The sequence below is a fragment of the Phoca vitulina genome, unplaced genomic scaffold (genome assembly GCF_004348235.1).
Source record: "Phoca vitulina isolate PV1807 unplaced genomic scaffold, GSC_HSeal_1.0 scaffold3, whole genome shotgun sequence".
NCBI classification, from domain to species: domain Eukaryota; kingdom Metazoa; phylum Chordata; class Mammalia; order Carnivora; family Phocidae; genus Phoca; species Phoca vitulina.
The window spans coordinates 72,818,307-72,836,432 of record NW_022589706.1 but is presented as its reverse complement, the minus strand read 5'-3'; the positions used below and the strand labels follow the sequence as shown (position 1 = coordinate 72,836,432).

Genomic DNA, 18,126 nt, shown 5'->3' with positions numbered 1-18,126 from the left:
TGTTCAACGACTCTCCCACTGCCCAGAGACCTTTGTCATCCTGAGATGCAACGTTTTATGTTCACAGATGCTTGATTTAGTGGGGCCTCTGCCAGCTGATGGCTAACAAATGATAGCACAGCCAAGGAAGGCCAGTGCGATTTGCATCTGGTTTGTGTAATGGTAAACCAGGGGTTCCAGCTGTCTGTCACAAACTCTCCTTAAAAACTCAAATAGAGTGGCCAGTAATCAGTTCATTAAAAAATGCAACAGCCAAGGACTCTCATGAACATTGCAAATATCTATTGCTGCAAATGTTTGACTGGCCCACTGTATCAGCTGACAGAGGTGTAGAGTTAAGGTTTCTGTGCATTACTCTAAGGGATGACATTTACGTAAGTGTGGTGTGAATGGCGCCCCCTAGCGTTGTGTGATGTGCTAGCTCTGGATTTTATATAGTCCCCAGTTTTTACTTTTTTTACAGTAGCCTATTATTACTTAACACGCTGTGTCCCTGCTTGCCTCTGAACTCCTACAGAACTGGTTTTGTTTTCTTATTTTTCATGTTGCTAAACTGTGGCAGAGTGCCCATGGCTTAAGAAACTTTTTTTTAAGCTTCTTCATTTAATCGAATAAAAGTGAAAACATATTTCATAAAGCCAAGAATTTTAGCTTTTGTGTTTAAACACATAAGAACTTCTTACAAGTGTTATTCATATTGGTATGTCAGCTCAGTCTTCACACTGTAATTGTTAAGAATCTTCAGGAGACAAGTGAAAGAGAACCAAATCAAACACCCTTAAGATCGAAAGAAAAAACAGAATTTAGTGGTGCACATAACAGACATCCTAGAGCCAGATCCATCTGACTTCAATCCAGATCCACTGACCCGAAAGACGACCTCAGGGCATTCTTTCTACATCTCTCAGTTCTGCCTTTCTCTGTGTGGGCTTCATTCACGCCTTCTTTTTCCATCCCCCATCGAGATGGCCACTAGCAGTGCCATGCTGGTGGACAATCCTTTCAGCAGTCCTTTCCTTTCCGTAGAGCAAAATCCCAGATTCCATTTTGAGGGCTCTGCCTTGGGTCATGTGCTCACCTGGGACCAGTAATTGTGGTCCCAGGATTGGAATCTCTGATGGGGTGGAGGGGAAGTGAAGGGGAAACTGAACCATTTGGCCTGAGAGTGTAGGAAACGTTTCTATCACAAAACAAGAGGAAGTGGATGACGGGCAAAGAAAAACGTGTTTCTACGACATTATCCTCCGTTTAACATGTGATGAAACTAAGGCTTAGAGATGATATTGCCTTGACAACGTGGGTCTCCTGGCACTGAGTCCAGTATGTTTTGCACATTATCTCTCACTTATGCATTCATTCCTGTAACATATCAGGTGAGTAGGGAATCAAAGTAAGGACTTTTTTTCAGACCCGTAGCACGGGATTCTGAGAATACTGAAGAACTGGAAGCAGTGAATGGGTAAACTGAAAGTCAGAGGCATGAGAATATTGTTTTGAGTCTTTGTGTCAGTGGGATTCAACTTGATTTCCCAATTTATGAAAAAGGCAGCTTGATTTTCCTGACAGACCATACACATGGAAGTTTTCCCTGAGGTACTGGCAGTGATCGCAATAGAAACAATCAAGTTCAGATAGCTTCCTCGTTCGTCTGTTCCCCTAACTATTTGAAGGATTTTATTTGCTTTGATTGGATGTGGTTCTGGTTTTGGTGAGAGTGAAGTGGCACTTTGGCCTGAGGGACATGCGTGGGTTCTAGAGAATCACAGGCATCGGATCTGACCACAGCCCACACTGCCTTGGAGACATTTTTACAAATACTGCATGATTCTGCATCCACATTTGCACAAAACAGCATATCTTTGATGCCCACATTTATGTTAGTTTAGTTTTACTTACTTTTTGATTCACTTTTTGTAGCAGTCAGTCTGGAAGGTATGAAAAGGATAATGATTTCACAAGAACTTGAGTTGAACCTGTACAGAGGAAGAGGGAGTTAGGGGCCTGCCTTGAAATCAACCTGCTTATTTAAGTAGATTTAAAGAAAAACAGAGCATGAAAACAACAAATCAGCCTGACTTATCTAAGAGGAGTGGATAAAATAGTCCCTGCAGGAGGAAACGTGTAACCCAATCCAGTAGTTTATCACATCTTCATGAAACCTTGAAATAGCTCTATGAATTTATATTGTTTCCGAAAGCGATGTGAGCCGTGCTGTCTTGCCCTGCCCCACTGTGAACCCTGAAATCAATCCATTGCTCTCTCAAACTTTGGGAAAATGATATGCTGCTAATGTCAATGAACTAGCTGCCTTCACAGAATGGTTTTTCACTCCCTGAGTTTACTGAAGTGGAAGACAGAGAGGGTATGCCTTTCTGAAAATAACCACATGTGCTCAAAGACCGAGATTTTCCAGGCATGAGTGCATTTCTGATAAAACACCTCCTTAACATGGGGAAACCTTGTTATTCTTCCTTTCCACAAATCGTTTGCCTCCTTTATATTTGTAAAGATTGTCAACTCTTATTTCTTTTTTGGAGGTTTGATAAAACAGAGGCCCTGGAGAAAGGAAAATGAATACCGTTCAAAGAAATCCACCTCCCGTAACGAATTGAAAGAGGCCAAAGCTGTATCCTCAGTGCCCCTCAGCTGTATCGTACCTTTCCACAAATAACCCTCCTTTGCCTCAGTTTACATTAGTTCATAATCATTATTTGTATTATAGATATTCTGAAAAAGTACTTTAGAGGTGGAGAAAATGCAACTGAAGATATTTCTGGCTCAAGAATAACAACTAGGTATTGTTTTATTTTGCAGCAGAGTTGCATTATATATCTTCGAGTATTTTCCTTACATCTTTTTACAGATTGTCTTGGCTTGTTATTACTCATTTGACAATAATTTTAACAGTGCTAATGCCTCACTCTGTGTGGCAGTTAACAATTTTCAAATTGCTTACACATATTCTGTGCCTATTGTGTTTTATTGTTCCTCTCCATATTGTGGACAAAGATTTGCTAAGTCCGTGTCCTTTAACTTAGACAGTAGCTTTTCTAGGTGATTTAAAGCAGTTATTATGAATATGTTGGTTGAATAAATTAGAAAGTAAACCAAATAAAAGAGCAATAAGAACATATCATTGTGATCTGATAAGAGACTAGCAGATAGAGCATGTATAAAATTATATTAAAAAGGTAGCGTTTGTATGTTTCCCATTTTGACCTATAACTAATAAAAAGAAGTTGGTACCTCCTTGAGAAGTTCCACAGAGTTGATTCTTCATCAGATGATCCTCTAAGTCTGTGTGTTGAATGTTCTTCAAAGGAAATTACTGCTACCAGGAGCTGGGTGGACCTTGGGCAAGCTATTTGGCTTCTTTGTGCCCCTGCTTTTTCTCCTTTTAAAGTAATGGAAATAACAGTATCACCCATGGTGTTGTGAGACCTGCGTGAGGGAATAAATCTGAAGTACTTAGTGGGGTACCTGGCCTTTATAAGTGCTTTGTATTTGTTATTTTTATAGTTGTTTTGATGTTGTCCCTAACAATAATACTGCAAGAGAATCATGGACAGTGATTTGATACATCAAAGTTTTCATGTTACGGGAGGCAGCATCACTCAGGCTTACCAAACCAGGAGTACCTGGATTCCTTTCCCAGCTCTTCCATTCATCGGATGGATGGTCTTGGGAAACACACTCAAACTTTCAAAACCCGAGTTTTTGTCTATGAAAAACATAAGGAGCTTATTAGGAAAGTTGCATCCATAGGGTAGCTAAAAAATGAGATGGCAATAGAGTATCATTAAATAATTTTAAAAAATGATGTCATAAAGAAAACTTCCTTCACATCTTCTTAGACATAGTCTCTGGCTTTAAGCAAATGATGGGTAGAGTCCATCATTAAATCTCATTTAGTCTTTTGCCCTAGAGCTGAGTACTCTGGATCAACAACAAATGATATGTGTCTGATCTTTACATTTTTAAACAAAATAAAAGTAATATTTTCTGTTTATTTGTAAAATGTAGAAGTAGGTTTAAAGTAATTGGCACCGTGGCGAGTTTTAATTTGATCTTAGCAGAGAAAATCCCTTAGCGGTGCTGTATTTCCAGTCTTATCTCCTTTTTTCCTTTGATCTTCACTTTTGTTTTCTTCTAAATACATGACATTATTAACAGCGCTGCTTAATTCAGAGGTCCAATATGGTTCCCAAAATAAATTTATCGGGCATAAGTTCAACTGTACTGGTTGGTTAATCCTTTTCCATTTTTGTCAAAGAATTTAGTTATAGACCCCAAGAAAAGTACTTCTAAATATAATAGTGCTTTTTTTTTTTTTTTAAGCTTAATTGTCTTTAAATGAGACCAGAGTCTTTGGAACTTTTTGTTTACTTGTAAACTTCTAACAATGTTGAAGTATTTGTCATATTTCAGCAGCTAGTCTTTCTCTGAAACATCAAGGTAGACTTAGGTCTTGAAAGAGTTTTTATTCTATAAAAATAGTTTACCTCTTTCAACTTCATGTAAAGATGGTAGGCTAGGCTAAAGTGACAAAGAATGCCTTAAGGGGAACGTTGAATGAATAACTTTGAAGGAAAACTATTTTCACCAAAGACTTGTCCAGATTTAATTAGTTACGGGGGTTAAAGGCAGAGAGAAAAGGCCAGGAGCCTAGAGGGATTTTAGGAGTAAAGTATCAAGGAGAAGTGAGGTCTCACATGGAGAAGGAAGTGTTGCTACTTTAAGGTTTAATAATTTTGTGACCCAGTGTCAAGTGTTGTGATTTCCAGTGGCAGGGGAGGTGAAAATGTGAAACATTAACCAACCCTGTACCTTGCTAGGGGTGATTCATACCCGTACTATCTTCTTCAGTATACTGGGTGTATTCAGCTTTCAAAACAGTAAATTTTGGAAGGATGTCATTTGCTCCATCAAAAGGGATAAAAAATGGGGATATTGGCTCATAATAAGTACCCTCCCACAATCAATGAATTAATTCTTTCCTGGCAAAGTTGTGAAATGTGAATTTATATCACATGCCACTTGGAAACTATAATTTTAAAGAATACACACACGTGGATTCAGAATTCAATTACCAGAGCTAAAGATAACAAAGATATTAATAAAGGTTGTGATGCTTGTTTGTTTCTGTTTTAAAACATGTGCAGAAATTTTGGTGTCATGCAAACATTACTGAAACTATAAATATGCAGTGGTTTTTAGTTGTTGATGTTTTTATTTTTAACATTGGTTGTTAATTTATCCTAAACACTGTAGGCCAGTGATTGGAACATAGTAGGCATATGATAACACCAGCTTTGGCAAGTGACAGATCAAACGAGACAGAGAATTTACCAGGAAAAGCAGGAGTCAATACAAAACATATGCATATATGTTTCCTTTTATATTTTATTACTATATCTGTATCCACACACATTGCACATACATAAATAACTGCACAGAGAAAGGTCCAGAACAAAACACACTAGTGTCAAAAGTTGGTAGAACTGAGGAGTGGGAGGGAGCTTGAGGGGTGAATTTCCATTTTTGTTATTTGTTTCTTTATTTTATTTTTTTTTAAAGATTTTATTTATTTATTTATTTGACAGAGAGATAGACAGAAGAGCACAAGCAGAGGGAGTGGCAGAGGGAGAGGGAGAAGCAGGCTCTGCACTGAGCAGGGAACCCCATGCGGGACTCGATCCCAGGAATCTGAGATCATGACCTGAGCCGAAGGCAGACGCTTAACCATCTGAGCCACCCAGGCACCCTATTTGTTTCTTTATTATAGAATTCTAGCAACTGGAATAAATAAAATTTAAAATATGCAATTAAAAAAAACCGTAATAGCATTAAAAAGGCAATAGTGTATGGGGTAGCTCAAAAATAAGAAGATAAAACAAATTATCAGGTGAATTCACAGGGGTATTGAAATGCTGCTACAGAGCTTACATAATCAGAAAGTATATACCAGAGCCATGAAACCTTGAGATTGGCCTGGGACATCTACTCCTGCCACTTAATAGCTACACAACCTCAGACAAGTCACTCCGACTCTCTGGGCCTCGGTTTCCTCTTCGAGAAGATGAGACAGTTGAATCAAAATTCTATGTAGATATTTAACTATACAACAAATAACTTTTCTGCAGCCACAAGCAATACTCACCCATGTTTTCCCCACCCCACAGTTCTCATACAGGTACCCAGCCAGGGAGATAGGGCACAAAGAAATAAAACAATTCTCTGAGCATTTTTCCCCCACCTTTGGACCCCTGGCCTCCCTCCCACAGTCCTGAGCACAGTCATGATGGAAGTATGGACTTCTTGACTAGAGGACTTCTAGAGTGCTCTCACATTCTAGAAGCTCTGCTCTTTATGTGTATGGTGTACTCACACCTTGGACTTTGTTCGTACCATACAGACCTACTTATCAACCTACCTACCTAACCACACTTACAAAAAGCAATAGATCATTGGGAGCATGACGAGGACCAGCACCGGGTTCCCAGCTTACAGTAGTGTTCTTCTCACCACCTCCTGCTGGCTCCTCCAAATCAGTCCCTGACAGTAAACCTATTTTGAGAAGTGATAGGGTAAATGGTGTTTGTGTATAGGGAGATTACTAATGAGAAAGCAAATTCTGACATGTTATTTATAAATTATGTCCAAAATTTTAAAAGAGGAAAACTGTAGGAGGACAAAACTATTTTCTATACCCCCAAGAAAGAATGACTCTTGAGGGGCACCTGGGTGGCTCAGTCGTTAAGCGTCTGCCTTCGGCTCAGGTCATGATCCCGGGGTCCTGGGATCGAGCCCCGCATCGGGCTCCCTGCTCCACGGGAAGCCTGCTTCTTCCTCTCCCACTCCACCTGGTTGTGTTCCCTCTCTCACTGTCTCTCTCTCTCTCTGTCAAATAAATAAATAAAATCTTTAAAAAAAAAAAAAAAGAATGAGGACTCTTGAGAGGACACTAATACAAAATCTAAAGTTTAATTTTTTTACAAAGTAGGAAAATAAAGAGTATTCACGTCTCTACATTTGAAAAAATCTAGAAACTTACAGTTTTAGGAATTTATGTATCTTTTCATCAGTTTACTCAACAAATATCGTCCTTTGGTCCTGCTATGTACGAGATATGGCTGGGTGTTACAGATTCATGAATGGATTACACATAATTGTATTGAAATAAGCTCTCTGTGTAGTGGGGCACAGAAAAGGTCAATGTGACCTATCACTGTGTGTTAAATGCAATGACATAGCAACACATAATGTGTAGTGTTGATGCAGAGAGAAGACAATAAACCCATGCTCAAAGAGTCTAGAATGACTTCCTGGAGGGGATAAAATTTAAGATGAACCTGGAAAGAAGAATAGGAGTTTACTAGGCACTGGTCAGAAAGGATACTTCAGGAAGACAGATTAAAGAATTCCTAGTGCTCAAGGGTGTTTAGGAAAATGAGAGAGGGTTAGTATACACAACAGCAATACAACAAGAAGACAATAAAATAATTATGTGAAGATCTTATCTGTAGTCAGCTCTATGCTGAATCATTCCTATTGCCTTATTTCATGTACCCCACACACTATCACTACATTGCTTTGTCTGCCCATTTTATTTTATTTTTTAAAGATTTTACTTATTTATTTGAGAGTGAAAGAGACCACAAGCAGGGGAAGGATCAGAGGGAGAGGGAGAAGCAGGCTCCCTGCTCAGCAGGGAGCCTGATGTGGGACTTGATCCCAGGACTCTGGGATCATGACCTGAGCTGAAGGCAGATGCTTAATTGCCTGAGCCACCCAGGCACCCCTGCCTACCCATTTTATAGTCATGGAAACTGAGATTAGGTGAAATGCCAGAAGTCACACACATAGTAAAAAGTGGTGCTGAGATGTAAATCCAAGTCCGTGGGGTCCCAAAGTCAATTTTCATAGCAATTACCCAATTCATAGTTACAAGAACCTGAAGTCTGTGTTCTCCTCTGGATACAGAAAGCCCTGCATCCATTTATTCAAAAAGTATATATTCAGTTCCAAAGACTATAATAAGCACGAAGTATACAAAGATGAATAAGAGCCAGTTAGTTCCCTACAAAGTTATTATAAAATGCAGTGCTAGAAATATTTTTAAGCCCCTGACAAAGTTGACGGTAGGGCTGGGGGGAGGTAGGTTCTAGGCTGGCAGAGGTAGGAAAAGCAGAGAAAACTTCCTGGAGGAAATGATGGACTAAGCTGGAGCTTCAAGGATGAGAAGGAGCAGGTGAAATAGGAGAGGAGGGTCACTAAAGCGGAAAGTATAGAAACTGCAGGTTGTGTCCAGTGGACAGTAGATGGTCTGTGTTGTTGGAAGGACAGGGAATGGAGTGGTGAGAAATGAAAGTGCAATTGTACACACACATTAGATCATGGAGGAACTTGTGCGCCAGGTTGATGAGCTTGCATTTATCTTCTAAGAAATGAAGTTTAGGATTTTAAACAGAGAAGTGACTTAGAATTTGCCTTTAGTCAGGAGGCAAAGAATACCACCTATGAGGCTTTGAAAATGTCTGGTGAGAAATGATAATGGCAGTGGAATCAGAAACAGAGAAAAAGAGGCAGATTCAAGAAACACGTGGGCCATAAAATTAGTAGGACTGTTGATTGTTTTTATGCTGGAAGTGAGAAAGAGGAAAAAGTCAAAGACAATTCTTAGTTGTGTGGCTTGTGGGAATCTTAGTTTATAACTTTGAAGTTTCCTATATTCATGAACTTCATTATGGATCTGGTACTGTATATTTTAGGTGTATTATTAATTATTTCACTAAATTTAAGGGATAATGTCTTCATTCCACAGTCACTAAAAAGAGTTTCTAATTTGTGTGTGAAATCTGAGATTATAATTTTTTAATGGTCACGTTTTAAAAATATAAATTGTGTGTTCTTATCATTGATCGTTATTATTTTTAGGTCCTAATTTTATGGCTGAAGCATATTGCCATAGATTTTATTTTCATTGTTTCCAATATTTTGAATTTAATTCTTATTCTTAATTTGGTGACATTTGTCTCCTTTGCTATCTCACCCTAGCACTCTGATATGTTCAGTTTCCCTTACAAGTGAATGTTGAAATTCCCAGAAGCTGGGTTATGGGTGTTTACATTCTTTGTTCTGTCATTTTTCATATACTTGAAAATTTCCATCAAAGTTAAAAAACATACACAGATTTTTTTTATTTTTTATTTTTTAAAAGATTTTATTTATTTATTTGACAGAGAGAGACACAGCGGGAGAGGGAACACAAGCAGGGGGAGTGGGAGAGGGAGAAGCAGGCTTCCCACGGAGCAGGGAGCCCGATACAGGGCTCAATCCCAGGACCCTGGGATCATGACCTGAGCCGAAGGCAGACACTTAACAACTGAGCCACCCAGGCACCCCTACACAGATTTTTTATAAGCATATGGATATAGACAGATTACATCCAGATAATTTGAATTATCATAATACATTACAATGGAGAAATAATTAATACTTTTCATAGTTCTTGGAGCAATTAATCAATTTTAGATGTGTTCACTTCAGTTGAATAAAACTTTTAGAACCTACTAGATATCTGGTGGAGCTGGACTACAGTAAGGAATACAGAAATGACTGGGACTCTCAAATCACGTTAAAGGATTTTTACAGTTGAACAGTAAGGAACAGTTATCTCTGGGAGGATTAGGACTAGATTTCTCAGTGGCATTGAGATAGGCAGTGAAGAGTCAATAGGAAATAAGGCATCACATGCACAGCTGACACGCACATGGGAAAACATTGAAAAAGCTACCTTAGTGTAGAATTTGGTATCACCAATTTTGGCTTTGGTGGAACGGCAGTAAATAAGCTGAAAATTGAGTGAATTTTTGGCCATGTTCTGTTGAACACAAAGTTTCCAGCAGAAGCTGTTATAATTCCACTTTCCACTTAGAGGTGGCATAGCTGGGATTGAGAGAGGAAAATCAGGAGCAAGTCTGCAGCAAACTAGCCAGTAGCGTAACTCTTGTAATAATCCATTTGCAAGTGGCATGGACTTCAGTTTGAGCAGTGGCAACAGAAAGGAGAATAAGGATTAAGTGTGAGAGAGACAATATGGAGCTGATCTTCATTGTACACGTAGATGAATTGGACCTGAATGGGAGACAGGACTCCAGGCTTCTGACTGTGAGAATGATATTACAGTCAGAAATAAGGAGTTGAGTCAAAGAGAAGCTAGTTTTAGAGGGAAGATGTTCATCTGATGTTGATGCTGAGGATAGTGTTGAACAAAATAAAGTAGTCTAATCTCATAATGCTTTGAGTTTTGTGGAAGGGGAAAAGAAAAGAAGCAACTAACTTAGTAAACAAGCTGATTTGAGAGTGATAGGTGATACGAAGAACTCCAATAGAATGATGTGTTCTTGAAGAAACACATCAAGAGATTGAGATTGGGTGATCGAGAATCTCTTTGTGCAGGAGACATCTTGAGCTGAAACCTAAATGGCAAGAAGGAGAGAGATCTTTTCTAGAGGAATGAAGAGCTTGTACAAATGCCCTAGCGTGGGCCTGATTTGGGTGTGTTCAAAGATACAAATACCAGTCTGTCTGTCTTGAGAATGGTGAAAAGGACATGAGGACATGAGGGTAGGAAATGAAACATAGAGGCCAGCAGCAATCAGATCAAGTGGGTCCTCACTGGCCTTGGTAAAGAATCCGATTCCATTGTTGGTCAATGCAAAGGCATCAAAGGATTTGAAGAAGCAAGGGGGTGGAGCAGAAGATGGTGTGTGTGACATGATCTGATAATTGAAGCCAGTGTTGTGGATGAGATGCCCAAGGGAGAGACTAAAAGAGAGAACCTTGGTAAGAATCTGACTGTACTCAAACAGCAGAGAACAAAGAGAAAGGTCAAAGAAGTAGGATGGGAAGCAGTCTAGTGCTAATGCACAGTTCCCAAGAGAGGAGAAAGTTTCAAAAAGGAGGGAGTGGTGTAATGAAGTCAAGCGTCAAATGAGGCCAGGAGGTTGAGGGGGCACAGTCATTAGATGTATCATACTATTTTCCACACACAAAATGTTTCAGATTCAACTTTGATTATTTAGTGAGGGAATATATTTAGTCCAAGGCTGTACACCTCATGATATAGGACAATAATACTTGCATAGGAGATAGATATAATTTTATAATGGGACAGGATCTGTACTTATAAATACTGAAGGACTGCCATATATATTTCTGTTATATTTTGTGTAAGGATTTCTTCTCATTATTTCTGTTGATGGAATGATTCCTACATACTTCTATCTTCTCATATAGGAACTTCTTTAGGAACAATAATCCAAATGGAAAGGAAAACAAGAAAAGGAAACCCTGAAGTCCTTCCCAGGCACTGGACTAGGTATCGATTATGCAGAAATGAATTAAGATAAGCACCATTCCTAAAGCTCTGAACTTGCCTTCTAGTGGGGAAGAAATAATGAACAAGAAGAGTAGAGAGCAGTGGGAGATGATATCAGGGGCTGAGGTCCAGGATTTGGAGGTGAGGGGCCCTTCAGAAGAAGGGATGTCTGATATCTGAAGAATGAATAAGAGTTATGAAACAGGGTGATGATATTGTGGGTAGTGTAATGGCCGGTTTGATTTGACCCTCGTAGGGCTGCGGTCCCTGGTAATTCAAACACTCATCTAGGTGTTGCATGCTCGCTCTTTCTCCCTCCTTCCCTCCATCTCTCCCTCACTTCTCCCTCCCTCCCTCTCCCTCTCTTTTCTTTTCTCTTTTCTTTTTCTTTCTTTCTTTCTTTCTTTCTTTTTCTTTCTTTCTTTCTTTTTTTCTTTCTTTCTCCCCTCTTTCCTTCCTTCCTTCCCTCCCTCCCTCGCTCTCTCCCTTTTTCTTTCTTTCTTTCTTTCTTTCCAAAAAGTGGCATCATTTATGCAGATTGGTCAAAAACTTGCTTTATTTGTTTAGTTAACTAATGGATGCCCTTCTGATTTAATACCTACAAATCTACTCCTTGTTTTTATTGGCAAAACAGTATTCTCTTGGAAGGACATATCATAAATAATTACCTAACCATTCCTCAGTTGATTATTAGTTGTTCTCATTCAGATAGTTAATTCCAGCTGCCTTTTGTTGAAATATTGCATGTATTTTTTCTTTTTTTTAAGATTATTTATTTACTTGACAGAGAGAGAGAGTACAAGCAGGGGGAGTGGCCAGAGGGAGAGGGAGAAGCAGGCTCCTAGATGAGCAGGGAGCCCAAAACAGGACTTGATCCCAGGACCCTGAGGTCATGACCTGAGCCGAAGGCAGATGCTTAACCGACTGAGCCACCCAGGCACCCCTCATGTATTTTTTAATAAACAGTGCTACAGTGAACATCTTTGTGTGTATGTGTATGTGTATATATATACATACATATATACATATGTATATTATATATGTGTGTACATTATATATACACATACACGTATATTGTATATACACATACATATACACATATATATGTATACATATGTACACATATACACATGAGGTATATAAACCTCATATACATACACACACACACACATATATACACACACACACCTAGAAATTCCATTATGTCTGTAAGATGTATTCCAAGAAGTGGGATAACCTATTCAGAGGTGTGCAGAGATTTAATTTTTATTTTTATTGTCAATTTTTCTCTACCGTGATGCCAATTTACACTACAGCCAGTATATGCAAAGTCACATTTCCTCAACTCCTCATCAATCATACAATATATTTTAGCTAATCTGATGAGCAAAAATAAACTTACCCTCTTGGTTTACATTGTGTTTATTAAATTAATTGAGAAAGGGAGTAAACGTATTTTTGAAAACATTTTTCTAAGAGCACCGTATAGACTACATGGCAGAGGTAAAGACTGTAGGCAGGAAAACATTTAGGAGGACTTTATATTAATAAAATTCAGAGATCATAAAGACTTAAACTGGGGCAGAAGAAGGTGCCTCTCTTTCACAAGTAAGTGCATCTCCAATAGCATGTTGATTCTGTGTCACCATTAATCATATCTAAGCATGATTTCGAAAGTATTTCTTGAAAAGAAGAAAAAAAAGTTTTTTTCTTTTGGAGTTGGAATCATGTAGTACCTCCAAATTGTGTAATACATTTAAGGCATTACATATTCAGCTACTTAAATTTAAATGATGAATCCATTAATATGTTGCTTGAAATATAGACCATAGTCTTTGTCTTCCAAAGGATATTTTAATCAAAATATTAAAAATAAGCTAGAGTCTCATTCAAATAGTTAATTTCAGCTGCCTTTTGTTGTAATATATCATGAATTATCTCTCTGATGGATGGGCAGCCAAATGCAGATAAAATTAGCTTTGCAGTCATTCATTTTAAATTGCTCTTGAATCATTTGGAAGTAAATTCCATTTCAGAAGAATACGCTTCAGGTCTCAGACAAAGAGATAATAGTCCTATATTTTATGATATAAGCAATAATAGTTTAAGTCTTATGATTCAGAAATATAGAAACTTATGTATTAAGTTGATGAAAATTAAGGCTTGATACATAGCAATAAAACCAGCAACCTAAGCTTCCTAGATTGATGTTCATAGCATAATATTTTCCTGTCAAGATTTAGGTGGAATGAAAGTCTATAAAAATAATACATGGCACAAAGCTTTCTCTTCTTGTATATAAATGAAAAAACAAAGGCTATATGAGATAACAAAAAAGAAATATTGAGATTTACCTGATATCAAGATGAAAATGGTAATACCAATATTGAATAATGGTAGAAAGTGGAAAATTAAGTCAAATGTCACAGGAGGGTAAAATGAATAATAATATTATATCTAAACTGAAAAGGCAATTATAGTTTTAAGCTAATTGTGAATTCAATGTACAGAATAAAGCCAACTTCGGAAATTTTACTTCGTTAATTTGAACAAACTACATGCAGAAAACTTGTTTAGCAATTTTATTAATCAAGTCATATGGCCCAATTAGCATAATGCCGTCCGTATCAGCATCTGGGATGTGCCTTTATACAACATATAATAATTTGGGATAACTGTGGCATGTTGCCAGAAATAAGTTCATTATCTGAAGTTACTGTTCACAAATTGAGTTCCCATTATCTCCCTGAAGACTTCGGGACTCTTTGGATATTTATATTAAGAAATAAAATAATAATAGGATGCATTCACTGATCTCCCTGCTGAAAAAACAAATTGTTCTTTTACAGCTTCAAGTTTTGTAGCATGACCTTAATAGTATCAGAAAGCTGGTTTATTTAGATAGTAGAATGAATTGCATGCTAGCAACTGATCTCAGTAAATAGTCTACCAACTCAAGGTAGAATCTCAAACCTTGTTATCTCCATGTATTGAACTTTAAAATCTCAAACCATATTATATCCATGTATTAAAGAGTCTTCTAGTGGCCTGAAAGATTTAGCCTCAGTGTGGCAGGGATATTACTTGTTTTCAATCAGACACATGAATGGGCACTAGAATACATCCAAAGGGAAAGCCATGAACAAATAAAATTGCACACTTTCCCTTGCACACCATTGCAAACACACTTGCTTAGAGACTTATTTGGAAGCTGAGTTTCTCTCTCTGGGAAGCCATGATTCTTCTAGAAAACATCTAATCATCATAAGAAGCTGGGAAATAGCAAACAAGTTCTAAAACAAAAATCCATTAATAAAGATATAATTTTAATTCTCAGATTTTTCCGTGAAGTAGATAGAATGCTCAGTTAACTGACATTTGTAGATAGGACCGACTTCATGGGTATGTGACCTGCACTATCACATAGGACTCTTGGTTTAGTGCTCATCTGTCACCATTCCCGAATTCTTCATACAACGAGGATCCCCAAATCTTCACACTGCATCAGGCCACACAAAGTTTGTAGCCAGTCCAGTTTGTAGATCTTGCTGTTGTTACAACCTCTGGTATTTGTAAATTCATTTCAGGCACTATGAACTCTAAAATACCTCGTGAACCTTTTCCAAATGATCACAGTTGCCATTTGTTGAATATTCGTGCTTTTATAAGATTTTTATTGACCTCCTATAATGTGTCTGGCACAGTGCTAGACTTAATGGAAAATAGAAATAAAAATGACAATAATACCTGCCTCCAAAAGAGCTTTCATTCTAGCGTTGAGCATTATATGTTTCTGGCTTTTGAAAATTGGTAATAGTTGCATAAAACTGGTTGACAAAACTGAAAAGTAGATTGCACCATATGTGTGCAAGGCAGATGCATACATAGTGCAGAGGAGCTAAGTGTTCATGAAAAGGTATTTGTAGATGCTCATTTGCAGATGATCAGTTTTTTCCCCTTGTTAAAGACATGGTATTTGGAGTTGACCACTTTTCCCTTGTTAAATACACATGGTATTTGAAGATGGTCATTTTTTCCTTATTAAATATGCATGATATTTGGAGATGATTAATTTTTCCTTGTTAAATACACATGGTATTTGGAGATAGTCATTTTTCCCTTGTTAAATACATATAGATGTAACCATGCTAGATGTTTAAATACTAAGAAGTTTTCCTTTATAATTTTGGCTGAAGAGAATTGGCTTGCTTGTTTGATTTTCAAAATGTACTCTAGAAAAAAATTTAAGATGAAATTTCGTTAAAAGACGATTTCTGAAATTAATGCTGAGACTTACCATTTCTGTCTAGAGCAAAGAAACTATTGTCTTAGCATACTTGGCCTGATGATGGGGGAGTTGTTGTCTGGGCCAGTTTACATGGGGGGGGGGCATGGTATCCAGGCCACCTGTTGCAAATGAAGAAGGGAAGAAGTTCCCAGGAGCATGTGAGCCCAACGATAATCAGTCCATTCCTATTTTGTCAAATCTACTCCCTTATACATATCTTACTGAGTCAAGGTCTTGAAAATTATCTTTAGATGTGCCATTCCCATCCCCTGAATTGAGCACTAGAAGTAATGCGCCACATTGGCTGATGTGAATTTATCTAGGCATAGATTTAAACACTGTATGTGTGTTATAAGAAATAGTAATAAACTAATATGATGTCGTTGGTTAAGGCATCTCCATAGATCCAACTGAAGAGATGGGGTTTATGCAGAAACTAGAATGATATGTAAAAGAAACATTGTATTTACCACATAATGAAAATATTTCAAGTGATGGAAATCATTCCTTAATAAGTTGCATATTAAGTGTTATTTAATGAACACCTTGAAAAATCAGCACTTGATGAAGCTTCAAAGCAAGACATAGAATTATTTCTCTTTACTGGTAGTGACCCTCTTGTCTTAAAACTCAAAATTAAGGAAATACAAAATTAGTTTGTCCATACACTTTTTTAAAGACATCATTAAATCATTACTATTTTTTCCATCACTTAACAGAGCCCCTTTTGAGTTGAAAACGTATGTGTGACTTTCCCAACTTCCATTAGTCTTCCCAGTAGTTTACAATAAAATAATCAGAAGGAAGAAATACATGCTTTTGGCAAGGAAGGATAATCAATTTTTAATGCCTATCTTTCTGTAGGATATGAATACATAAGTACTTTGCTACATGATTGAATAAGGTAAGGTAGTAAACAGTCACCTGATATTTTGCAATCATCATTCCTGCTAAAGGAACAAGTCTCACTTTCTAAAACGATGACTGAAAGTTTTTATATTTTGGAAACCTGAATAAATACATTAAAATACATACACATTTTGGTATGTATAAATATACACCAATAGTAAAAAAAAATGAATTGACACTCTGCCTTCTTGAGTAATAATAATTAAAAACAGCAGCTAACATTTTACGGAATTTCAGTTTGATATTTTGTGGCACTCTATTGATTATCAGAACTGTCTGTCATCACATATAACAATAAGTGCATGGGGGGGGCAGTGAATAAGGCCTTCAAGACCTCAGCTTTATGTTGATGGATCTGTCAATACCTCAGTTCCCCATTCCTTTGCCTTTCTGAACTATGTTTATTTAAGCAGTTTTGAGTGATCTTGCATATTGACCAAAGAAGTTGAAATTGATGGAACCAAGGTTTTTCTTTAGTTAGCTGACAGCTTGGATCCTTGATGTTCAACAATGGAAAAACCAGAAACGATGCCCTGCCAGAAGATAGCAAATTAAGGAAGTAAAGTGAGAAAGGAAGCTAGCTACAGGAAGCATCATTTACATCCCAGTGTCAGAAATTTATAATTGTGAGGAGCTTTGAAAGCTAGTTGTGTCTGTGATGCAAGTGAAGCCAATTTTTACCGCAGAACCTATTGGCAAAGATCAAACATGGTCACTGTTTAACAGCTATCCCATGAGCTAGATGGAAAAAGTGCCAGGCCAGGTTTCTTAGCGGACAAATGGCCATTTTACAAATGGCCATCTCCCCAAACGGGGCAACAACTGAATGAGGAATAAAATGAATTTTAAGGTAACATATGAGCAACCAATCTTTACCCATACTACATCATGTATTTGCTACTGAATGTGTATACTTTTAAAGAACTTTTAAAAACTTTTAATTTGGACCTCACACCTTTAACCTTACATATTAGCCTGGGGTGCTTTATCAACTTACAGAATGAACAATAGTTTTGCTCTCCACTATCTGTCACAGGAAGAAAATTATCAGGTCTAACTTAGTTTCAGTGTATTGGAAGGACTTTTTACCTTGACTTTTGTGAAATATGATGATAGGGTTTTTAGGGCATTTTTTTTTATTATCTATTTTTATTTGGACCATACAGAACCCAAGTTATGAAAAACATACCTCCAAGTGTACAAATATCTCAAGTGGTTTTGAACGAGTTTTGTTTATTCGGTGGTGTTGAAACAGCAGGGTGGGAGCAATATATAATTTTCAGTGCTATAAAAAATGAGACTATTGACTATTGTTCGTGATAATACTCAGTAATATTCTAATGAGAATAGGTTTGACTAGTCATATCATACATCTGATATTTGAGGTATAGTTTCTCTAAGACCAGACAGCATTGCTAGGCTCTAGGCTCTACTATCAATCTACTGTTGACTGACTTGATATTATTATCTGTATTTCCAGTGCTGAGAATAATCCTGAGCTCAATAAATACTTTTGGTTGAATGAATGAATAAATGAATGAATATG

At 37.4% G+C, this 18,126-nt stretch overlaps 1 protein-coding gene across 2 annotated transcripts in view; it reads left to right on the top strand.

The window, feature by feature from the left end:
- UNC5C (unc-5 netrin receptor C) overlaps window positions 1-18,126 on the top strand; it is a 351,284-nt gene that overhangs the window by 182,305 nt on the left and 150,853 nt on the right. The gene's annotated exons all lie outside the window — the stretch shown is intronic.